The sequence below is a fragment of the Elgaria multicarinata genome, chromosome 2 (assembly GCF_023053635.1).
Source record: "Elgaria multicarinata webbii isolate HBS135686 ecotype San Diego chromosome 2, rElgMul1.1.pri, whole genome shotgun sequence".
NCBI lineage: Eukaryota > Metazoa > Chordata > Lepidosauria > Squamata > Anguidae > Elgaria > Elgaria multicarinata.
In genome coordinates this window covers 5,336,763-5,355,187 of record NC_086172.1, presented here as the reverse complement: position 1 = coordinate 5,355,187, position 18,425 = coordinate 5,336,763, and the positions used below count along the sequence as shown (strand labels likewise).

The 18,425-nt window shown below is 43.0% G+C and overlaps 1 protein-coding gene across 1 annotated transcript in view; it reads left to right on the top strand.

Moving 5' to 3' along the window:
• Window positions 1-18,425, top strand: part of LOC134391934 (uncharacterized) — a 58,390-nt gene that overhangs the window by 22,548 nt on the left and 17,417 nt on the right. The gene's annotated exons all lie outside the window — the stretch shown is intronic.

Here is an 18,425-nt window from a genome sequence, read left to right as displayed (position 1 = left end):
CACGGGCAAGATTTTAAGGTGATGTGCAATAATGGCAGCATGCTGGGCGCTGAATCTGTTTAAAAATAAACCCTTGATCAGGTGCTGAGCTGAAATGGGAAATGCGTTTTGGAAATTCTTTAGTAGGGGTGTGCATCTTTTCATGGCTGCCATCTCTCTCTCTCTCTCTCTTTCTCTCTCTCTCTCTCTCTCACACACACACATTAACTCACATGAACAACACCAGGCCCCCGTCTTGATGGAAGCGGGTCTGTGCCGCGAGGCTCCGGGCGCTTGAATTGGCGCTCCTTTCTGGCAACTGCATGGGAAGGAGCGCCAATGTGGAGTTGCCGCTGCCACCATCGCGGGACTGAGCACTGAGGAGGGGGGAGGAACAGGGCAGCCAGCTCTCTTCCCTCTGACCGCCCTCCGGCTGCCCCATTCCTCTCCCCCTGGTTTTTTTTTTTTTTTGTAATCTGTAGATGCAAAGGTTCGCATCTACAGATTTAAAAAAAACTTTAAAAATGGGGGGGGGGAGGAACGGGACAGCCAGAGCAAGGTGAGAGGGAGGAGAGCTGGCTGCCCTGTTCCGCCTCCTCCCTGGAGCTCAACCCCCATTCCTTCCCCCTCCTGGCTGGGCCCTGCAGCAGTAGCAGCCTCCCAGCTGCCCCGTTCTTCTCCTCCCCCCATTTTTTTTTTTACTATTATACCGACTTCTTTTCAGTGGAGGTTCTGGGCTTTGCCCCCAGATGGCTTCGCAATGGTGGCTGCATCATGGAGTTGACCTGCCTCTACTCTGAATCCACCACGAGGCAAACCCTTTCTCAAGACAAGCCCCAGGGTTGCACAGAGGGGGCTTCTGAGTGGGGAAAATGGCAGCTGCCAGTGCATCCCTCCCCCATTAGAAATTCAGCCCTTTAAATGGTTTCAGGGCAGAGGAGGACATTTACATTTGTGCCAGAAGAGGGTGTTTCACATCTCTCCCCATCCCCTCTGAGACCAGCCCTTCTCTTGGAGAGATAATATGTCATGTACCATCATTCCAAGAAGCATTCAGGAGGGGGACGGTGGCAGCTACCCAAAGGAGGACTGGTACCACCACTGTCACCGTCAAATGCGGTTTTCCTGACCCTTTCACCAATTCAGCGGATTCCTTCACCGTGCAACGAGGTCACAGAGTTGCCACACTACTGCCAATACATTTTTGGAGTATTGGTGGTGCTTCTATCAATATGTGGTCTATACTATCATCTAGGCAGACATTGGAGAAAAGCTATCTCAAGATTAGGTGTAGCTGGGGTGACCATATTTTGGAAACCAAAAAGGAGGACAATATGGCTGCCCTCAGGAGGCATGGCCACCCCAACATGTCTGGCGCCCAATGAAGCGTGGCCTCGGTCAGCATCCATTATCAGCATCTATTGTCAGCATCACCATCATTAGCAGCAGCATTATCAATATCATCATCATACATTATCATTATCAGCACCTTTATCATCATCACCACCATAAGTAGCAGCAGCAGCAGCATCAATATCAGCATCCATTATCATTATCAGCACCTTTATCATCATCATTAGCTGACTTTGCCGCCGCTGTCCTCCTGGTACCTCTGCTGCCGCCGCTGTCCTCTTTTGCTGCCTAGCCGGGTGGCCTGGTCCGCCACTGGTCACTGCCGCCTGGGTGGTCTGGTCTGCTGCTGCTGAGGCGGGGAGCAAACTGACCCCTGCCCCTTGGCTCTCATCACATGCGACGAGACCCAAGGGGCGGGGCTTTGTTTTCGCTCCCCGTCCCGGGTGGCTGGGCCTGGCCCAGCCAGCCCTGCTGCACTGATGTGATCACTTCAGCACAACAGAAGGGTTAGATCAACCCTGGGGGGTGGGGACTGGGAGACGTGTTCCTGGAAGTCTGGGAATGCATCTTCCAGCTCCTCCCCCGCCCCAGAAATGCAGGCCTTCTCCTGAGCCATGGTGCTTTCGTGCCAACGCACAAAAAGCTAGAGCGTCGCTGGGGGCGGGGACTGGGAGACAAGTTCCTGGAAGTCTGGGAACGCGTCTTCCAGCTCTCCCCACCACCACCAGCGATGCAGGCCTTCTTTTGAGCACTGGCACCATCATGCCACGCACAGGAAGGCTAGAACGTCCCTGGGGGCAGGGACTGGGAGACGTGTTCTCGGAAATCTACACAACTCCGATATAACAGCACAGCAGCCGGTACAGTGGTATTCTGCTACATTTCCTTGGAGGGCTGTAAGGTGGCACCATGGTGAGAAGTAGTGTTCTCCTGAAGTCCCTGCATTCTTCTGCCCATCTGCTCATCCCTCCTTCCTTGCTACCTTCTGTCGTGCCGCCATGCTAGAAGAAGTGTCTCCTGTTTTGAATGGGGATGGCTCAGCACCGCAGGACATACTGGCGAGAGGAGGACATGGAACTCCTTTCAGAGTTCATCCAGGACAGTGGACTGTGGACCTGCTGGTTGTGTCCACAGACCAGGGGCCCTTTTAAACAGGAATCTGGTTACACATAAGACTTAGGTGGTAGTCATTTATTTTAGTGTTCCTTCTTTGCAGGCAACCACAGGCAGACTGGCCTTTGCCTTGCCAATCTGGTACAAAACGTGGCATGGATTATCTGAACTTAATGCAGGTCATTCAGAAATCCTGGCCTGGCTCTGCTAGGAGTGGTAAGACTTTTTTTCTGTCCGAACATGCGTCGGCTTGCACCCTTAATAGCTTAAACAGAGAGATCTCATCTAAATGCTGACTTCCTTATTCAGTTCTGAATATGGGTTTCAGCTGATAGAAGAAGCTGAAATTCTATACGAAGCTCATTTCAGAATCAGCACATACTTATACCATTTGGTTTAGAGATTACCTCTGAGATAATATTATCTACTATCTGGTAAATTGGGGCTCACATTCTTAATAATATCATTGTTACTAAACATTCCTAAAAAACTGAAAATGCAAAAAAGGCTAGATGTGTATCTTTCAAACTCGATTAATTTTGAATCATATCTTTAAAATTCTACTCATTTAAAAGCTTCTAAATATACAAATCTTTCTAGCAAGTTATATATCAAACTTTTTGATGTCTGTGACTTATACAATATTGTCTGCCTATTATTATTATTATTATTATTATTATTATTATTATTAATTTATTTATTTATATAGCACCATCAATGTACATGGTGCTGTATACAAGTCAGACTTCAAATATGTTTTTCATCCTTAGAGAAAAATAACAAAGATTCCCATTCCAGGCCTCTTTCACAGAATCATAGAATAGCAGAGTTGGAAGGGGCCTACAAGGCCATCGAGTCCAACCCCCTGCTCAATGCAGGAATCCACCCTAAAGCATCCCTGACAGATGGCTGTCCAGCTGCCTCTTGAAGGCCTCTAGTGTGGGAGAGCCCACAACCTTTGAATAACTCTTCGCCCTTGTCAGTACATCTTACAATTCTTCCATCTTCAAATAATCTCTTGGCCTTGAGCAATGGGCTTCAACTGTTCTTGGATATTATCCAGGCCATCTTGACCATTATTTTTTTAATGCCAGTTAGCCAGAAATCATTGTGAACCATGATTTGAAATGAAGATTCAGGGACAAATGGTGAAAGTTTAAACACTGTTTTATTGAGCAAACTTGCAAGTCCGGATGTCTAGGCATGTAGGCACACCTACCAGCTAGAGCAAAACCATTTTATCCCTTAGCCCGGCCTAAGCGGTCCCTCCCCTATCACTCTATTGGTCAGAGACAGCCTATCCCGGTACGCCTTGTAACTCCGCCTCTGTTTACCTCCCTGCCTCCCTCATTTGATATTCCACCCACTCTTATTTACTTACTTCCATATTAAGAATTAATTCCCCATAAGCCCACCTCTTGATTACTCTGATTATGCCCTACTCCCATCTAGCTTTAACCACAACAGATGTGTTTCCTTTCTCCTAACCACAAGGCTATAAATTCTGACAGTTGACAAGTATGTTTCAGTCTGTGCTTAGTTTATCTAACTCTTCTGACCACAAGCCTGACCACAACTTCTTACTATTTCAACTGAAGCCGTACACCTGCTATGCCTTCCTGTTTTTCTATAAAGCTTCAGTTATAACCAGGCCTTTGAGCCGACTGTATTCTGAAGCTTTTAATAATACATTTAATAATGCATTAGCCATTATTATTATATTCTCTTTTATGTCAAGCATTGCAATATTGAAAAAGTAACATATCTATCCATTTCTAACACCTGTTTGTGTCTTTATGTTACTTTTTTATTTTACTTATTTACATTTTTATATTCTTAATGAGTTAGTAGATTTTTGGCATTTTGTAACAGAAAAGCTTATATTGTTTTGAGCGAGATGAGTTAACGAGTTCTCAGTAGCCTTCTTAGCAATTCCAATAATGAAAAAAAACAGCTACTTCCTAAAAATCCAGGACTCCCTAAAGCATGGTGGATATGGAGAGGTTTTATCTCTAGGCAAAGGAGGAAGCCCTTTAGTTAATTCTAGGTATGATTGTTTAAGATTGCATTTATAACCAACTTGTAACCATTACATGGGGGCGGGGGGGAATTATGGAGCTTAGGTTGAACTGTTATTTTAATGCTCAGCGTTATGTGCTCATTGACATGGTTCATGAAGCTTGTTAGTATGTGCCTCATTTATAGCCTTCTTTAATTTCTGTGTAACAAATGTGGACATCCTAAATAACAAAAACTTTTTTTGCACCGATGGTCCCCAAGTTAAGAAACTTGGAACCATACAGAGAATACAATGTTGTCCAAAAGTATTAGCCAGCATTTAATTGCTCATCAAGTAATCCTTTAGGTGTACAGTCTTCCCACACTGGGAACTACATGTCCAACCTAGTATTCATCTGTTGTAATTCAAATTAAAAAAAATACTTAAAACTCAAAATTTCATGTTTTTATATTTTTCTGATACATTATACAACCAGACCTATCAGCGTGCCAAATTTCAAGTTTCTAATTCATATGGAAGTGGGTAAACTTTTCCGGACATAAATCCCACACACATACTTTCAGCTTTATAGGTAGAGATATAACAGCAATTAGTTTACTGTGTCTCCAAATTAATTTGGATTGATGTTGATTGTGTGTACCAAGTGTATCCCACATTTGATCATTGTGTTATGTTTGATGTAATTATAGTTATAACAAACATTATCCAGAGGACTTTCTCTTCTGCCACTCCCACACTGTGTAATGGCCTGCCGGGAGAGATTCGTCAGCTTCACAGTATTCTGGAATTTAAGAAAGCCATAAAGACTAATCTCTTCCAACATGCCTACCCAGCTGAATTTTAAGATGCCTTTTAATAATGTATTTGTTTTATATGTTTTTAATCCATTATATGTATTTTAGGGTGTTTTGTATTTGTGTTGTATCCTGCCTTTATCCAGAGGGAGAGGCGGGTAAGAAATTTTTATTTTTATTATTATTATTTATTATTTTAAATGTAACATTCAATAAAATGTTGTTTTTTTTAAAAAAATGCCTTGCTAATGTGTGCAGATAATATTAATCATTATTATACCCATATTGCAAGAGGCAAGGCTTTAGCTTGGAAAGTGTGGGTTACACAAGTCCTGCAAAGTAGTCCATTGTTGTTATTCCCATTTTGCCTGGATGTGTGGATGTGTGCATTAGGGTAGTATATGGCAACTTAGCTGTAGTCCAGTGTTGTTGGTGTTTTTAGGAGATACAGATGTGGCTCTGAAATTGATTCTAACAGCAGTGTAATTTATTAATTTATTTATTTATTACACTTATAGCCCGCCTTTTCTCCTCCAAGGAACCCAAGGTGGTGTACATAATCCTCCTCCTCTCTATGTTATCCTCACAACAACAACCCTGTGAGGTAGGTTGGGCTGAAGTGGGTAAACAGGCCCAAAGTCACCCAGTGGGTTTCCATGGTTAAGTGGGGACTAGAACCTGGATCTCCCAACTCCCAGTCCAACACCTTAGCCGCTACACCGCACTGTCTCTCATGAGGCTCTTGTTTATTAAGAATTGTTTGTTGTGATATATATATATATTCAATGAACAAAAAACCTACAGTTTATAAAACAACGTTAAGGACGTACACTTTTCCACCAAGCACCAAAAAGCGGGGAAATTGGGAGTTAAGGCTTGCCAGCCTTAACGCCACATCCTCCCTAAGGAGGCAGAAAGTACCAGTGAAATTCTCATTCTGCCAAAGCAGATAAACCATGAGGACAGGATGGAGAATAGGATATGCAGAGGTGACTGTGGGGTTGTGGAAAACTGATGACGAACAACTTAGAGCCACCTACTTCTTTTTTTGTTTAGAGCAGCCCTTCCCCAACCTGGTGCCCTCCAAAGGTGTTGGACTACAACGATCCATCATTGCAAGTCAGTACCAGGAATGCTGGGACAGCAGGATGGGGAACGTAGGGCGGCGGCTCCAGGCAAGCCCCCCCCCCCCCGCTTACCTGCTCTGTCGTCGTTGGGCCCGGGCTTGAACTGAGCGCCCTGGTGCACCTGGAAGCAAGGCCACACTTGCAGTCTTGCTTCTGGGTGGACCCAGGGGCTCAATTCAAGCCCGGGCCCAACGACGACAGAGCAGGTAAGCTCATGGTTTATCTGCTTTGGCAGAATGAGAATTTCACTGGTACTTTCTGCCTCCTTATGGAGGATGTGGCGTTAAGGCTGGCGAGCCTTAACTCCCAATTTCCCCGCTCTTTGGTGCTTGGTGGAAAAGTGTACGTCCTTAATGTTGTTTTATAAACCGTAGGGTTTTTGTTCATTGAATTTCATGGCTTTTTGTAAAGGATGACGAAAGCCCTGCCCTCTTTTAAATGCGGTCACTGTAGTGTGGCTCCTGCAGCTTTCACTGTTGTGATGAAGAGGGGATTTCACCAGGTTCTCCATATATACAAATGACACCTGGTGAAATTCCCTTTTCATCACAACAGTGCAAGCTGCAGGAGCTATACTAGAGTAATCAGATACAAAAGAGGTCAGGGCTTCTGCAGCTTGCACTCCCTCGCCCGCCGCGCGCTCACTTACCTCCCTTCACTCACCGCCCGCTCCAGGCTTCGAAGCCAGGACGCTGGGGTTGGAGGCGGAGGCTTTAGAGTAACCCACCCGCGAAAAGACACTGACAATATTTGCTAGAGGAGGCAGCCATTTTCTCTCAATGTTCCAATATAGCTGATATAGTAAGAATGATGGAGACAAGCTGGAGAGGTTCAGAGGAGGGCACCCAGGATGATCAGGGGTTTGGAAACGAAACTCCATGAAGAGACTGAAACAACTGGGCATGTTTAGCCTGGAGAAGAGAAGACCGATGGAACCAGTTACTTAGGGAGGTTGTGGCCTCTCCCACACTAGAGGCCTTCAACAGGCAGCTGGAGAACCATCTGTAACGTATGCTTTAGGGTGGATTCCTGCATTGAGCAGGGGTTGGACTAGATGGCCTTATAGGCCCTTCCAACTCTACTATTCTATGATTAAAAATGAATTGCTGTGATTCAGGGGGCTATGACAGTTTTGTTCGTTTATTTATAAGGGTGGAAACGGTACAGTAACTTTCAGAATTGTATCAAACTTATTCTCAGCAGCTATTCAGTGCCCCAATGTATAGCTGAACACCTACAAACTTATTCCATTGACAATGTGATCCAGACATCCCATGATAAAAAGTTGGCATGAAATATTTTTTGCAAAACTAGCAATAAATCATTATTTATTATTACATTTATATACCTCCCCATAGGCAAAGCTCTCTGGGTGGTTTACAATACATTTACCTCATTACTTGAATATAAGGTTTAAATAATATCTGAACCTGGCCCAATGGTGCAATCCTATGCATTTTTAGACAGAAAAGTAAAAATCCTACAACTCCCAGCATTCCTCAGCCAGTCTTGCGGGTTGGGGCATGCTGGCAGTTGTAGGCCTCACCCCTTCTCAACATGCATAAGATTACACCCTTATGGACTTAAGAGTATTTCTTCATCTACCCCAGTGATGCTTCCAGTAACAGGATGCAAAAAGAGAAAATATTTCCAATGTATTATTTTAATTATTATTATGCCCAACATGTTTCAGAATGAAGAGCTCATTAACTTTTGTAAACTGCCCAGAGAGCTTTGGCCGTGGGGCAGTATGTAAATACAATAAATAAACAAATAAATTAATCAGGGGGTAATCTTTACAATCCCAAATTCTAGGAAGTGGATAAGCCAGCTTCTAGAGATGTGATCCAGACCTCTTCAGAAGGGGGAATAGTGTTAATCCAGACCTCTTCAGAAGGGGGAATAGGGTTTTGGTCAGTCTAAATTGTCTCCAGGGTTCCCTTACTCAGTTCCTCAGATCACAAAGAGCGCTTTGCCATGGATCCCTATGGACAAGTATGGTTCCTCTATAGAGCTCAAACATGTCTAAAGTGTCCTATTTTTAAAGAAAGACTGTATTTTAAAGAAAGCCTTCTCAAACCTTAGAGAAACAGCCTTTTTTTTTTAATCTTTAAAATAAAAAAAGGCTGCAAAGGGAGTCTAGAAGGATCACGGTGGTCTATGAAGTAATGTTTCCTGAAGGAAGAATATTGCCACAGTTAAAATTGAAGTTCTTAAATAAATAAATAAATTATTTTAACTTAATTGCTTTTCCTTCACCTAAGCAAAGATGAGGTTCTAATACAATCTCCAGTGGAAAAGAAAGAAACCGCCATTGTATTCCTGCATTGAGCAGGGGGTTGGACTCGATGGCCTTGTAGGCCCCTTCCCACTCTGCTATTCTATGATTCTAAATACTGACATTTCTGCTGCAAACTAATGCCTGCGTTTGTTTGTTTTTCAAAGAAAGTCTGAACCATTTTACTTATAATAGAAAAGGATGGAACTGCAAATAGCCTAAAACTGTTTAAAATTAATATCTAGACACACAGAACCATAGAATAGCAGAGTTGGAAGGGGCCTACAAGGCCATTGAGTCCAAACCCACCCCCCACCCCGCTCAATGCAGGAATCCACCCTAAAGCATCCCTGACAGACATCCCTGACAATGTCTTAAGAGAAATATTTTTACAGAGTTTTATCCATACACACACCCAAACTCCCCCAGCAAGACTTCGAGATTAACACTGCAAAGGCTGGAATCTGTACAATTTTCAAGCGTGCAAGCTAAATACAGTTCACACCAGCACCCATGTACCTGCTTTTGCAGTTGTCTTGCTACTGCTGCTGCAACACAGAGCTACCAGCTTTAGACATTGTTGTTTTGCAGCAATCCTTTGCAAACCACCATGTGAGTTTAAGGGGGAAATTGCATTTTTTTTTGCAAATTAAGCACAATTAAAGCAGGATGCATGAGAGTACTTCACAATAAAAGCTGATTTTAAGGTGGAAAACTTCTGAGTGCTTTGCATGCAATTTGCAGTGATTGCAAGGTATAGCGCTGGTGCAATAAAGCTCTTAAGCAGCCAGCCGCCTACATTCACCTAGCCACCATCCCCCCTACCAACCCCCCTCAGTCTTACCTTCTAATTGCTTCTTCTCCTGCTTCTTGCAGCTTTCTTCTTCTTCTTCTTCTTCCCCTCGGCCTAGGCAGGGAGTTGGGGGGGGGGACGCTTCCAGGAAGTCCCAGAATGCATCCCACAGCCCCCTCCCTCAGCGTCGATGGGGCCTTGTACTTGCTCTGCACGATCTTGCAGGCAAAGTACAAGGCCCCATCGAGGCAGGGAGGGGGCGGAGACGCTGGGAGGAAGCCTGGGCCCAGCTGAGGTGAACTCCTTGCGCGGCTGCAGGCCCAAGTGCTAGAAGGAGGCCCTGCCCCCCCCCCAGAGGATGGCCTTGCTTGCTCCCAGACTCTCTCCCACTCACTCCCTTCTCCCCCCTCCCTCCTTGGAACCGGAGGCGCATGCGTGAGCTTATCGGAGTCCCATAGGCTAACATTGGACGCAAATAAATTAATAAAAAATCAACGGAAGCAGATATTTTAAAAAGAAAGGCCATTCCATCAATGAGGAGGACAGGGGAATACCATCCCATCAATGGATTGGAAGGTAAGGGTCCCAATTTGGCGCTATAAGTGAGCAAAAAAAGGTTGCCAACCAGGAAGTAAAACAAAGCAGATCTGGACAGACATACTGCCCCCCCCCATTTTCTGCTTTAAACTCCCACCCAGCCCTCAATATTGCAGGAATCTCCCTGAAACGCGCAGGGAATGTAAAGCCAGCATTTCTTTCTGTCAGTACCGCGTTTCAGAAAGATTCCTGAATTTTTTTTTTTAATTTTGGGCTGCTAGGTTGACCCACCCCCCAGCAATTCCATTTAACATGGCGGAATGCTCGTTTTACTGACGGCCCTTAACTACAGGAATCACGGCTGTGATTCCTGTAATATGGTGTTAATGCTTGTGAGCCTTAACTCACAATTTCCCTTGGTTAAAAAACTCTATGGCCTTAACTTTCTTTTTGTAAATTGTAGGCTTTCTAGAACAGATGACTTGATAGTATAGACACAGGCGGCTCTATATTTGGGGCAAGTGAGAAGGTGATCCCCCACCTGTCCCCCACCCTGATGTGGCAGAGAGATCCCACTTACAAGCAGGTACATTTGCTCCATCGCTTCCAAGAGCCGTCTTCTGATTCCCTGGCTGCAGTCAGCGTCTGCAGTAATCTTTGCGCCCAGAAATACAAAGTCTGTCACTGCCTCCACGTTTTCTCCCTCTATTTGCCAGTTATCCATCAAGCTAGTTGCCATAATCTTGGTTTTTTTGAGGTTTAACTGCAACCCGGCTTTTGCACTTTCTTCTTTCACCTTTGCCATAAGGCTCCTCAGCTCCTCCTCGCTTTCAGCCATCAAAGTGGTGTCATCTGCATATCTGAGATTGTTAATGTTTCTTTCTGCGATTTTAACTCCAGCCTTGGATTCGTCAAGCCCAGCACGTTGCATGATGTGTTCTGCATACAAGTTGAATAGATAAGGTGAGAGTATACAAGCCTGCCGTACTCCTTTCCCAGTCTTAAACCAGTCCGTTGTTCCGTGGTCTGTTCTTACCGTTGCTGCTTGTTCGTTATACAGATTCCTCAGGAGGCAGACAAGATGACTTGGTATCCCCATACCACCAAGAACTTGCCACAGTTTGTTATGATCCACACAGTCAAAGGCTTTAGAATAGTCAATAAAACAGAAATAGATGTTTTTCTGGAACTCCCTGGCTTTCTCCATTATCCAGCGGATATTGGCAATTTGGTCTCTAGTTCCTCTGCCTTTTCTAAACCCAGCTTGTACATCTGGCAATTCTCGCTCCATGAATTGCTGGAGTCTACCTTGCAGGATCTTGAGCATTACCTTGCTGGCATGTGAAATAAGTGCCACTGTCTGATAGTTGGAACATTCTTTAGTGTTTCCCTTTTTTGGTACGGGGATATAAGTTGATTTTTTCCAGTCTGATGGCCATTCTTGTGTTTTCCAGATTTGCTGGCATATGGCATGCATCACCTTGACAGCATCATCTTGTAATATTTTAAACAGTTCAGCTGGGATACCGTCGTCTCCTTGTTATTAGCAATGCTTCTTAAGGCCCATTCAACCTCACTCTTCAGGATGTCTGGCTCTAACTCACTGACCACACCGTCTGAGCTATCCCTGATATTATTATCCTTCCTATACAGATCTTCCGTATATTCTTGCCACCTTTTCTTGATCTCTTCTGTTTCTGTTAGGTCCTTGCCATCTTTGTTTTTGATCATACCCATTTTTGCCTGGAATTTACCTCCGATGTTTCTAATTTTCTGGAAGAGGTCTCTTGTCCTTCCTATTCTATTGTCTTCTTCCACTTCCGCACATTGCTTGTTTAAAAATAATTCCTTATATCTTCTGGCTAACCTCTAGAATTTTGCATTTAATTGGGCATATCTCCCCCTATCACTGTTGCCTTTTGCTTTCCTTCTTTCTTGGGCTACTTCCAGTGTCTCAGCAGACAGCCATCTTGCCTTCTTGGTTTTCTTTTTCTTTGGGATGTTTTTTGTTGCCACCTCTTGGACAATGTTGCGAACTTCTGTCCATAGTTCTTCCGGGACCCTATCTACTAAATCTAGTCCCTTAAATCTATTCTTCACTTCCACTGCATATTCATTAGGAATATTTGTGAGCTCATATCTAACTGATCTGTGGGTCTTCCCTATTCTCTTTAGTTTGATTCTAAATTGTGCAATAAGAAGTTCGTGATCTGAACTACAGTCAGCTCCAGGTCTTGTTTTTACTGTCTGTATAGATGTCCGCCACCTTTGGCTGCAAAGGATGTAGTCAATCTGATTTCGCCATCTGGTGAAGTCCATGTATAAAGCCGTCTTTTAGGTTGTTGGAAGAGAGTGTTTGTTATGCACAGTGAGTTGTCCTGGCAGAATTCTATCAGCCTATGTCCCGCTTCATTTTGTTCTCCTAGACCATGCTTACCTGTAATTCCAGATGTCATTTGACTACCCACCTTAGCGTTCCAGTCTCCTGTAACGAAACTAACATCTCTTTTTGGTGTATTATCGAGTAGGTGCTGCAGATCCTCATAGAACTGATCTACTTCTGCTTCTTCAGCATCTGTGGTTGGGGCATATATTTGGATCACTGTAATATTAAATGGCTTACCCTGAATTCGAATTGAGATCATTCTATCGTTTTTTGGATTGTATCCATGTACTGCTTTAGCCACTTTATTATTAATTATGAAGGCTACTCCATTTCTTCTGTGATCCTCTTGTCCACAGTAGTAGATCTGGTGGTGATCTGATGTGAAGTGCCCCATTCCAGTCCATTTCAGTTCACTGACACCCAATATATCTATATTTAATCTTGACATCTCACCAATAACCACGTCCAATTTGCCCTGGCTCATAGATCTTACATTCCAGGTTCCTATGGTGTGTTGATCTTTAGAACATCGGATTCGTTGTTCACCACCAGCACCGTTGGCCGCTAGCCGTCTTTTTGGCTTTGAGATAGCTGCGTCATCACATCTGGGGCTAGTTGAACTTATCCTCTGTTCCTCCCCAGTAGCATTTTGACCATCTTCCTACCTGGGGGTCCCATCTTCCGATGGTATACTGACATATCTCTAGTTGTACTGATCCATTTAGTTTTCATGGCAAGAATACTGAGGTGGGTTGCCATTACCTTCCCCAGGGCTCGTATTTAGTCTGACCTCTCTACCATGACCTTCCCGTCTTGGGTGTCCCTTCACAGTTTAGCTCATGGCATCCTTGAGGTGCTCAAGCTCCAGCACCACGACAAGGTAACGATCTCCTTTGCAGGAAAGCATACATTTATATAAATGCTTCTTGAATCCTCATGTACCTTCTCCATGGACACTTTAAAGGCTGCAATGTGGTGCATACTTCTTTAGGAGTAAAAGTAAGCCCTTGTGAATTCAATGGAAGTGATTTTGAGTCTTTTAGAGGATTAGACTAGGGGGCTGACTTCATGGGGGATTTCCCGCAGCTTGCATGTGTTACGTGGTCATTTGAAGCACATGATGTTGCATCAGCCACAGTGTCAGAGAGTCCTTTTACTCTGCTCCTTTTAGTTCAAGCAGCTCCCAGGCACTTGCTCTGCAAAGTGCCCCCGTGCCTCCCCATTCGAAAATTTTGTGGGAGAAATTTTCAGCATAGCACTAGCTTGAGGTAGCCATTCATACACTACTATTGCCCATTTCCTTCGTGAGTCAAGGGCTCCTACAGTCTGCCAAACAGAAAGTCATAGTGCTGCCTGGCTGGGCCTCGCCACTCCTTGCAGGTCCAGCTTCTACAGCAGCCACTCTCAGCTGAGGTTGATGGAATCCCACCTTACACCCCGAGCTTTAATTTACTGACCTCCCCTGGCTGGGAACTAGAGACAGATGGGGCAGATGTACCCAAGACTTAGCTGTTGCTGCTCTCCGAATTGAGCTACTTTGGAGTGGAGGAGCCTAGTTATCCTGCAATTACCTCTTTTGAGGAGGTGCTCCCATGGTCCCAGTTAAACTCGAGGGCACCCTCCCTCCCATGTTTAATTTACTGACTTCCTGTCCTTTCTTAAGTTCTGCCCATACGGCTGGAAACTGAAGGTAGAGACAGATGGGGCAGGTGCAACACAAGCAGGCACTTTTGCCACTTTCAGAATGGAATCCAGGGGGAGGCACCTCCCTACCCTATGAGCAGATGCCAAAAGATTCTGTGTAACAAATGTGGATGTCCTAGATAACAAAAACCTCTTTTAGACCAATGTTGCTTATCAAGTAATCCTTTATGTGTACAGTCCTCCCACACTGGGAACAACATGTCCAACCTAGCATTCGTTTGTTGTTAATTCATTTTAACGATTGGGTTTTACCAAGCCTTTCAAGGTTATATTCAGTAATCACAAAGCCAATGGGCTGAAGCTGAGACATAATACTGATGTGCAAACAGTCTAATAAGTGGATAGTCACTTCATCTTGGCAGTAGACCTTTCATTATTTCAAAGTCTAGATGTGCTTGTGTTTTCTCCTATTTGGAATTGTGTTTTAGAAGTCAGCTGAATATTAGCTCATCATTTGAAATTATGCTGACCTAAGTCCCTTGTATGGATGAGCATGGTTATGCAGATTTTAAGTTCATTGCAGATTCCCTACATAGTCCATAGAATCATTTCATTGGGGAACCCTTTCAGCTCAGTCAGGAAGTTTTGTCATTTGTGGGCTGTCAGGAGGTGTTGGGGCATACACTGGTGACTCGCTTGAAATTTGTACATGCTCAGACATTGCACCTCCAGGATGGTTTAGCCTCAACTCCCGGAAGATTGCACAAGCTGTTTCTTGGGAGGTGGGCACGATGTCAGTGCACGTGGTGTAAACAAGTCAGTATCACAATGTAATAGGATTTGTCATCTAGGGTGAACCAGAAATCCAGATCTATTGGTGCTATTCACCAATGCTAACACTGAGCAAGGACAGATCTATATCTTCTGTCATATCAATAGAAACCCATCATGGCAATGCTATGAGTGTCATCAGACGAGCGTTTTATTGCACGCTCATTATTGGGCACTCAAAGTTTTTTGCTGGTCCTGTTCACACGTGTCTCCCACCCTTTCTAGCCTTCTTCCCACAGCAAAAAAAGACTGGCAAGTCCGAATTATTTTTAGAGACGCAACTTGCTGCTATCTCCTGCTGTGTGCAGGAGAAAAGGTGTAATAGAAATGGACCACTGAATGGGCCATGTGCAAGTTGTTTACTTCCTCTTTCCTCTCTCTGAGAAAGAGGAAGTATTGAGCAAGAAAAACGAGAGTGGAGAAGCGACAGTAGGGAAGCATGCTCCCCCCACACCGTCTGATGGAGCTCTTGATCCCTCTTGTGCATTTATATCCTGTGTCACACACAATGGCATCGGCTGTGATCTTTTCGATAATACAGAAGAAAAAGCGGGAAATAACACTAGAAAAGCAGTCTATAGAGTGTGTAATGTGCCCCAACGATGATCAGTGCCCTTCAATAGGTATAAAAAGCTCTTCTAGCACTTCATAAAACATGTTAGTATTATTCCCCTTCCCCTTTGTTTTCTCTGACATTCTGTTCTTGCCCCCAGGGCCTCCAAAAGAATAATCTTTTGTTATGCAATGATTAAGACACATCATCTTGGTATCGTGTGAATTGTCCAAGAAGAGCAATTATATCCAGAAAGTCTGAGAACCACTTTGGCTCTTTTCAGAACAAGCTGGGCTGTGCAGCAATTGCTGAGCTCCACCCCAAACAGATTCCTCTGACATCCTGCTATATATACATTACTTCAGTGCAAGTTGGAGCTAACTCTGGCAACCTTTCAGAAGCTACAGGAAAGAGCGCCCTGAAAAAGGTAATGTTAAAGATTCTGTTTGGGCAAAAAGTCTGTTTCCTGAAGCAATGTTTCATATTCCAAGTAGATGCCTGTACAAAAAGTTTAAACATTCCCTTATCCCTAAATTAAATAAATATTTAATTTCTTGAATTTACTGTCAAATGGAATATTAAGCAAACATAGACAATGAAATTCACTACCTGCATACTGTTATCTTCCCACAAAAACTGATTTCCAGGAAAGATATTTAGACGATTTGACAAAAGGAGGTATGGATAATTTTGTTCTGCAAGTAGCAAAATTCATTGCAACCGTTATCTGTAGCAAACACATTGCCTGCAAATACAATTTGTTTAGTATCAACATGTTAATTGTCAATTTTGGGAGTAGCTCTATCGACATATTTTGATTAACCTTAAATTGTCCAGGAAATTAAGAAATGTGGACATTCTATGTACAGAACACACCCATAACCTGGTAGAGGTATTTTTATTGATATTAAATTTCTCTCAATTACTTAAGGGATAAATTTTTAGCAACTATTTTATTTTCCTTTAGATAAAAAAATAGAATAATACAGTATGAAAAGAATAATAAAATCAATGAAGAGTAATAGTAAGAAGTGAGTCTTAATTTCAGAATCTTTTTGTAATATTTTTATTTTTATTTCAAAACATATGTCGCGGAAATCAAGCTGGTTCTTTTACCTAATGCCCACAGGTATAAGAAAATGGCTTTATAACACATACATCATAAAGTTCATAGCTTCTTCTTGCTTAATTAAAACCTATTTTTTAATGTTACACTTGCTGCACTAGCTGATGTTGAAACTACATGTCACAAGATAGTTAAACTGTTGTGAGATATTTTGTAAGGCAAGTTAACCACAACTAGGAAACAGATGGAGATGTAGTTCCTGTAGCTATTGAGATACCAATTATGGTGTTTTAGTCAGAGAAGTAACTGAACTCTGTATATGCCTAGGTGCTTTGCTATTTCATTGGTTGTTGTGTTGCTGAGCTGTATTATATATGGTGATTTGGTGTATTATGATTGGTAGGAAGGTTCTGCCATTGTATCGGAGGAGACCTGACCCTATAAATATGTTAACCTTTCCTGAAATTGTTGGGCAGTTCCTCAGACTGCCACCCTGCAGCGCTGCTTGTAATAAAATCTTCTAAGGAGAGAGAAATTGTGTCTTGAGAGTCTGTGACCACCACTCAGCGGACCACAGGGACCCGTTCTTTCGGGTTCCACCACACATAACAAACTAACAAAAACAAAATACACAAAGTAAGACAAATAATAATAAAATAAAATAAATAAAAACATAAAAAACATAAACCACATACAAAAATTAGATGGGCTTCCGATTTTCTCAACAGCAAAAATATGTAACAATATTTTCTCTTGCTCTGTAATTTCAAAAGTCAAAATTCCCCTCTTACTTTTATCTTAAAGTTTTCTTCTTATTCATTGAATCCACAGATAAACAAATCATTATTTTCTTGATTCTGCATAAAGTCTATAAAAGGTTTCCATTCTGAACCTAGATGTCGACTTTTCTCTAATTATTGATGTAGGTTTTGCCATCTCCACCCACTCCAAAATCTTCAATACCCATTCATCCATCGTAGGTACTATTGCGCCTTTCCATTTTTGTGCATATAGTAGTCTCACTGCCGTTATCATATATATTAAGCCCAAAAGGAAATAATTCTGGTTTCAATTGTATATTCATTTTTAATATCTTCTATATTAAAGAATGAATTTGTATCCAAAATGTAAAAGGCAGGAGCCACACTACTGCTTTATAGTGGTATTGAAGTGCACTGACAACTCTTGGGATCCATTGACACGTACCATATACCATTTTCATACTGCTATATCCTGCTTGGTGTGGCTCCTACCTTTTATAAACCACCTTCATAGTGTAATATCCTGCTTGGTGTAGATTAAGCCACAGAGGCAAACCTAGGTTTGTCACTGAGCTAACAGTCAACAAGGATTGGAAGCCAATCACAGTTCTATGCTCAGTCTACCTCTATGCTACATGTGCTCACAAATAGGTGTTGGTCAACCCGTGGTCCTACTCCATGATCTACCTGCCTCAAAAGCATGGTTAGTGGGGATTCAAGATGGGATCTTTTCCGATGCAGCACCCAGACTATGGAATTCCATGCATGGCAAGACTCAAGTGGCCTCCTCTTCGATGATCTTCAGATGGGCTCTTAAGACCAGGCCTTTGGTATTTAACCAGACCTTTGGTCTGTGCTGAATTTCTCCACCTGCTGTGTCAGTTTTGATGCTAATGTATTGTCTTCTGTTCTATAGTTTTCATTGGTTTTTATGTTCTTGGAGTTTGTAGTACAGGTTGTCGTTTTGTACTTTTAATGTTAAGCCATTTAGGAGATCAACGTTAGCATCAGAAGGTAAAGTACTTTCTAAATGAATAAATAATCTCCACAGTTTACTGTAGTCACTGCCAATAATGGTAAACTCTTTGGCTAGATCTTCACTACTGCTTTACAGAGGCATTGAAGTGCACTGATAACTGTTGGGGCACAATCCGCATCCCATATACCACTTTCATAGAGTTATGTCCTGC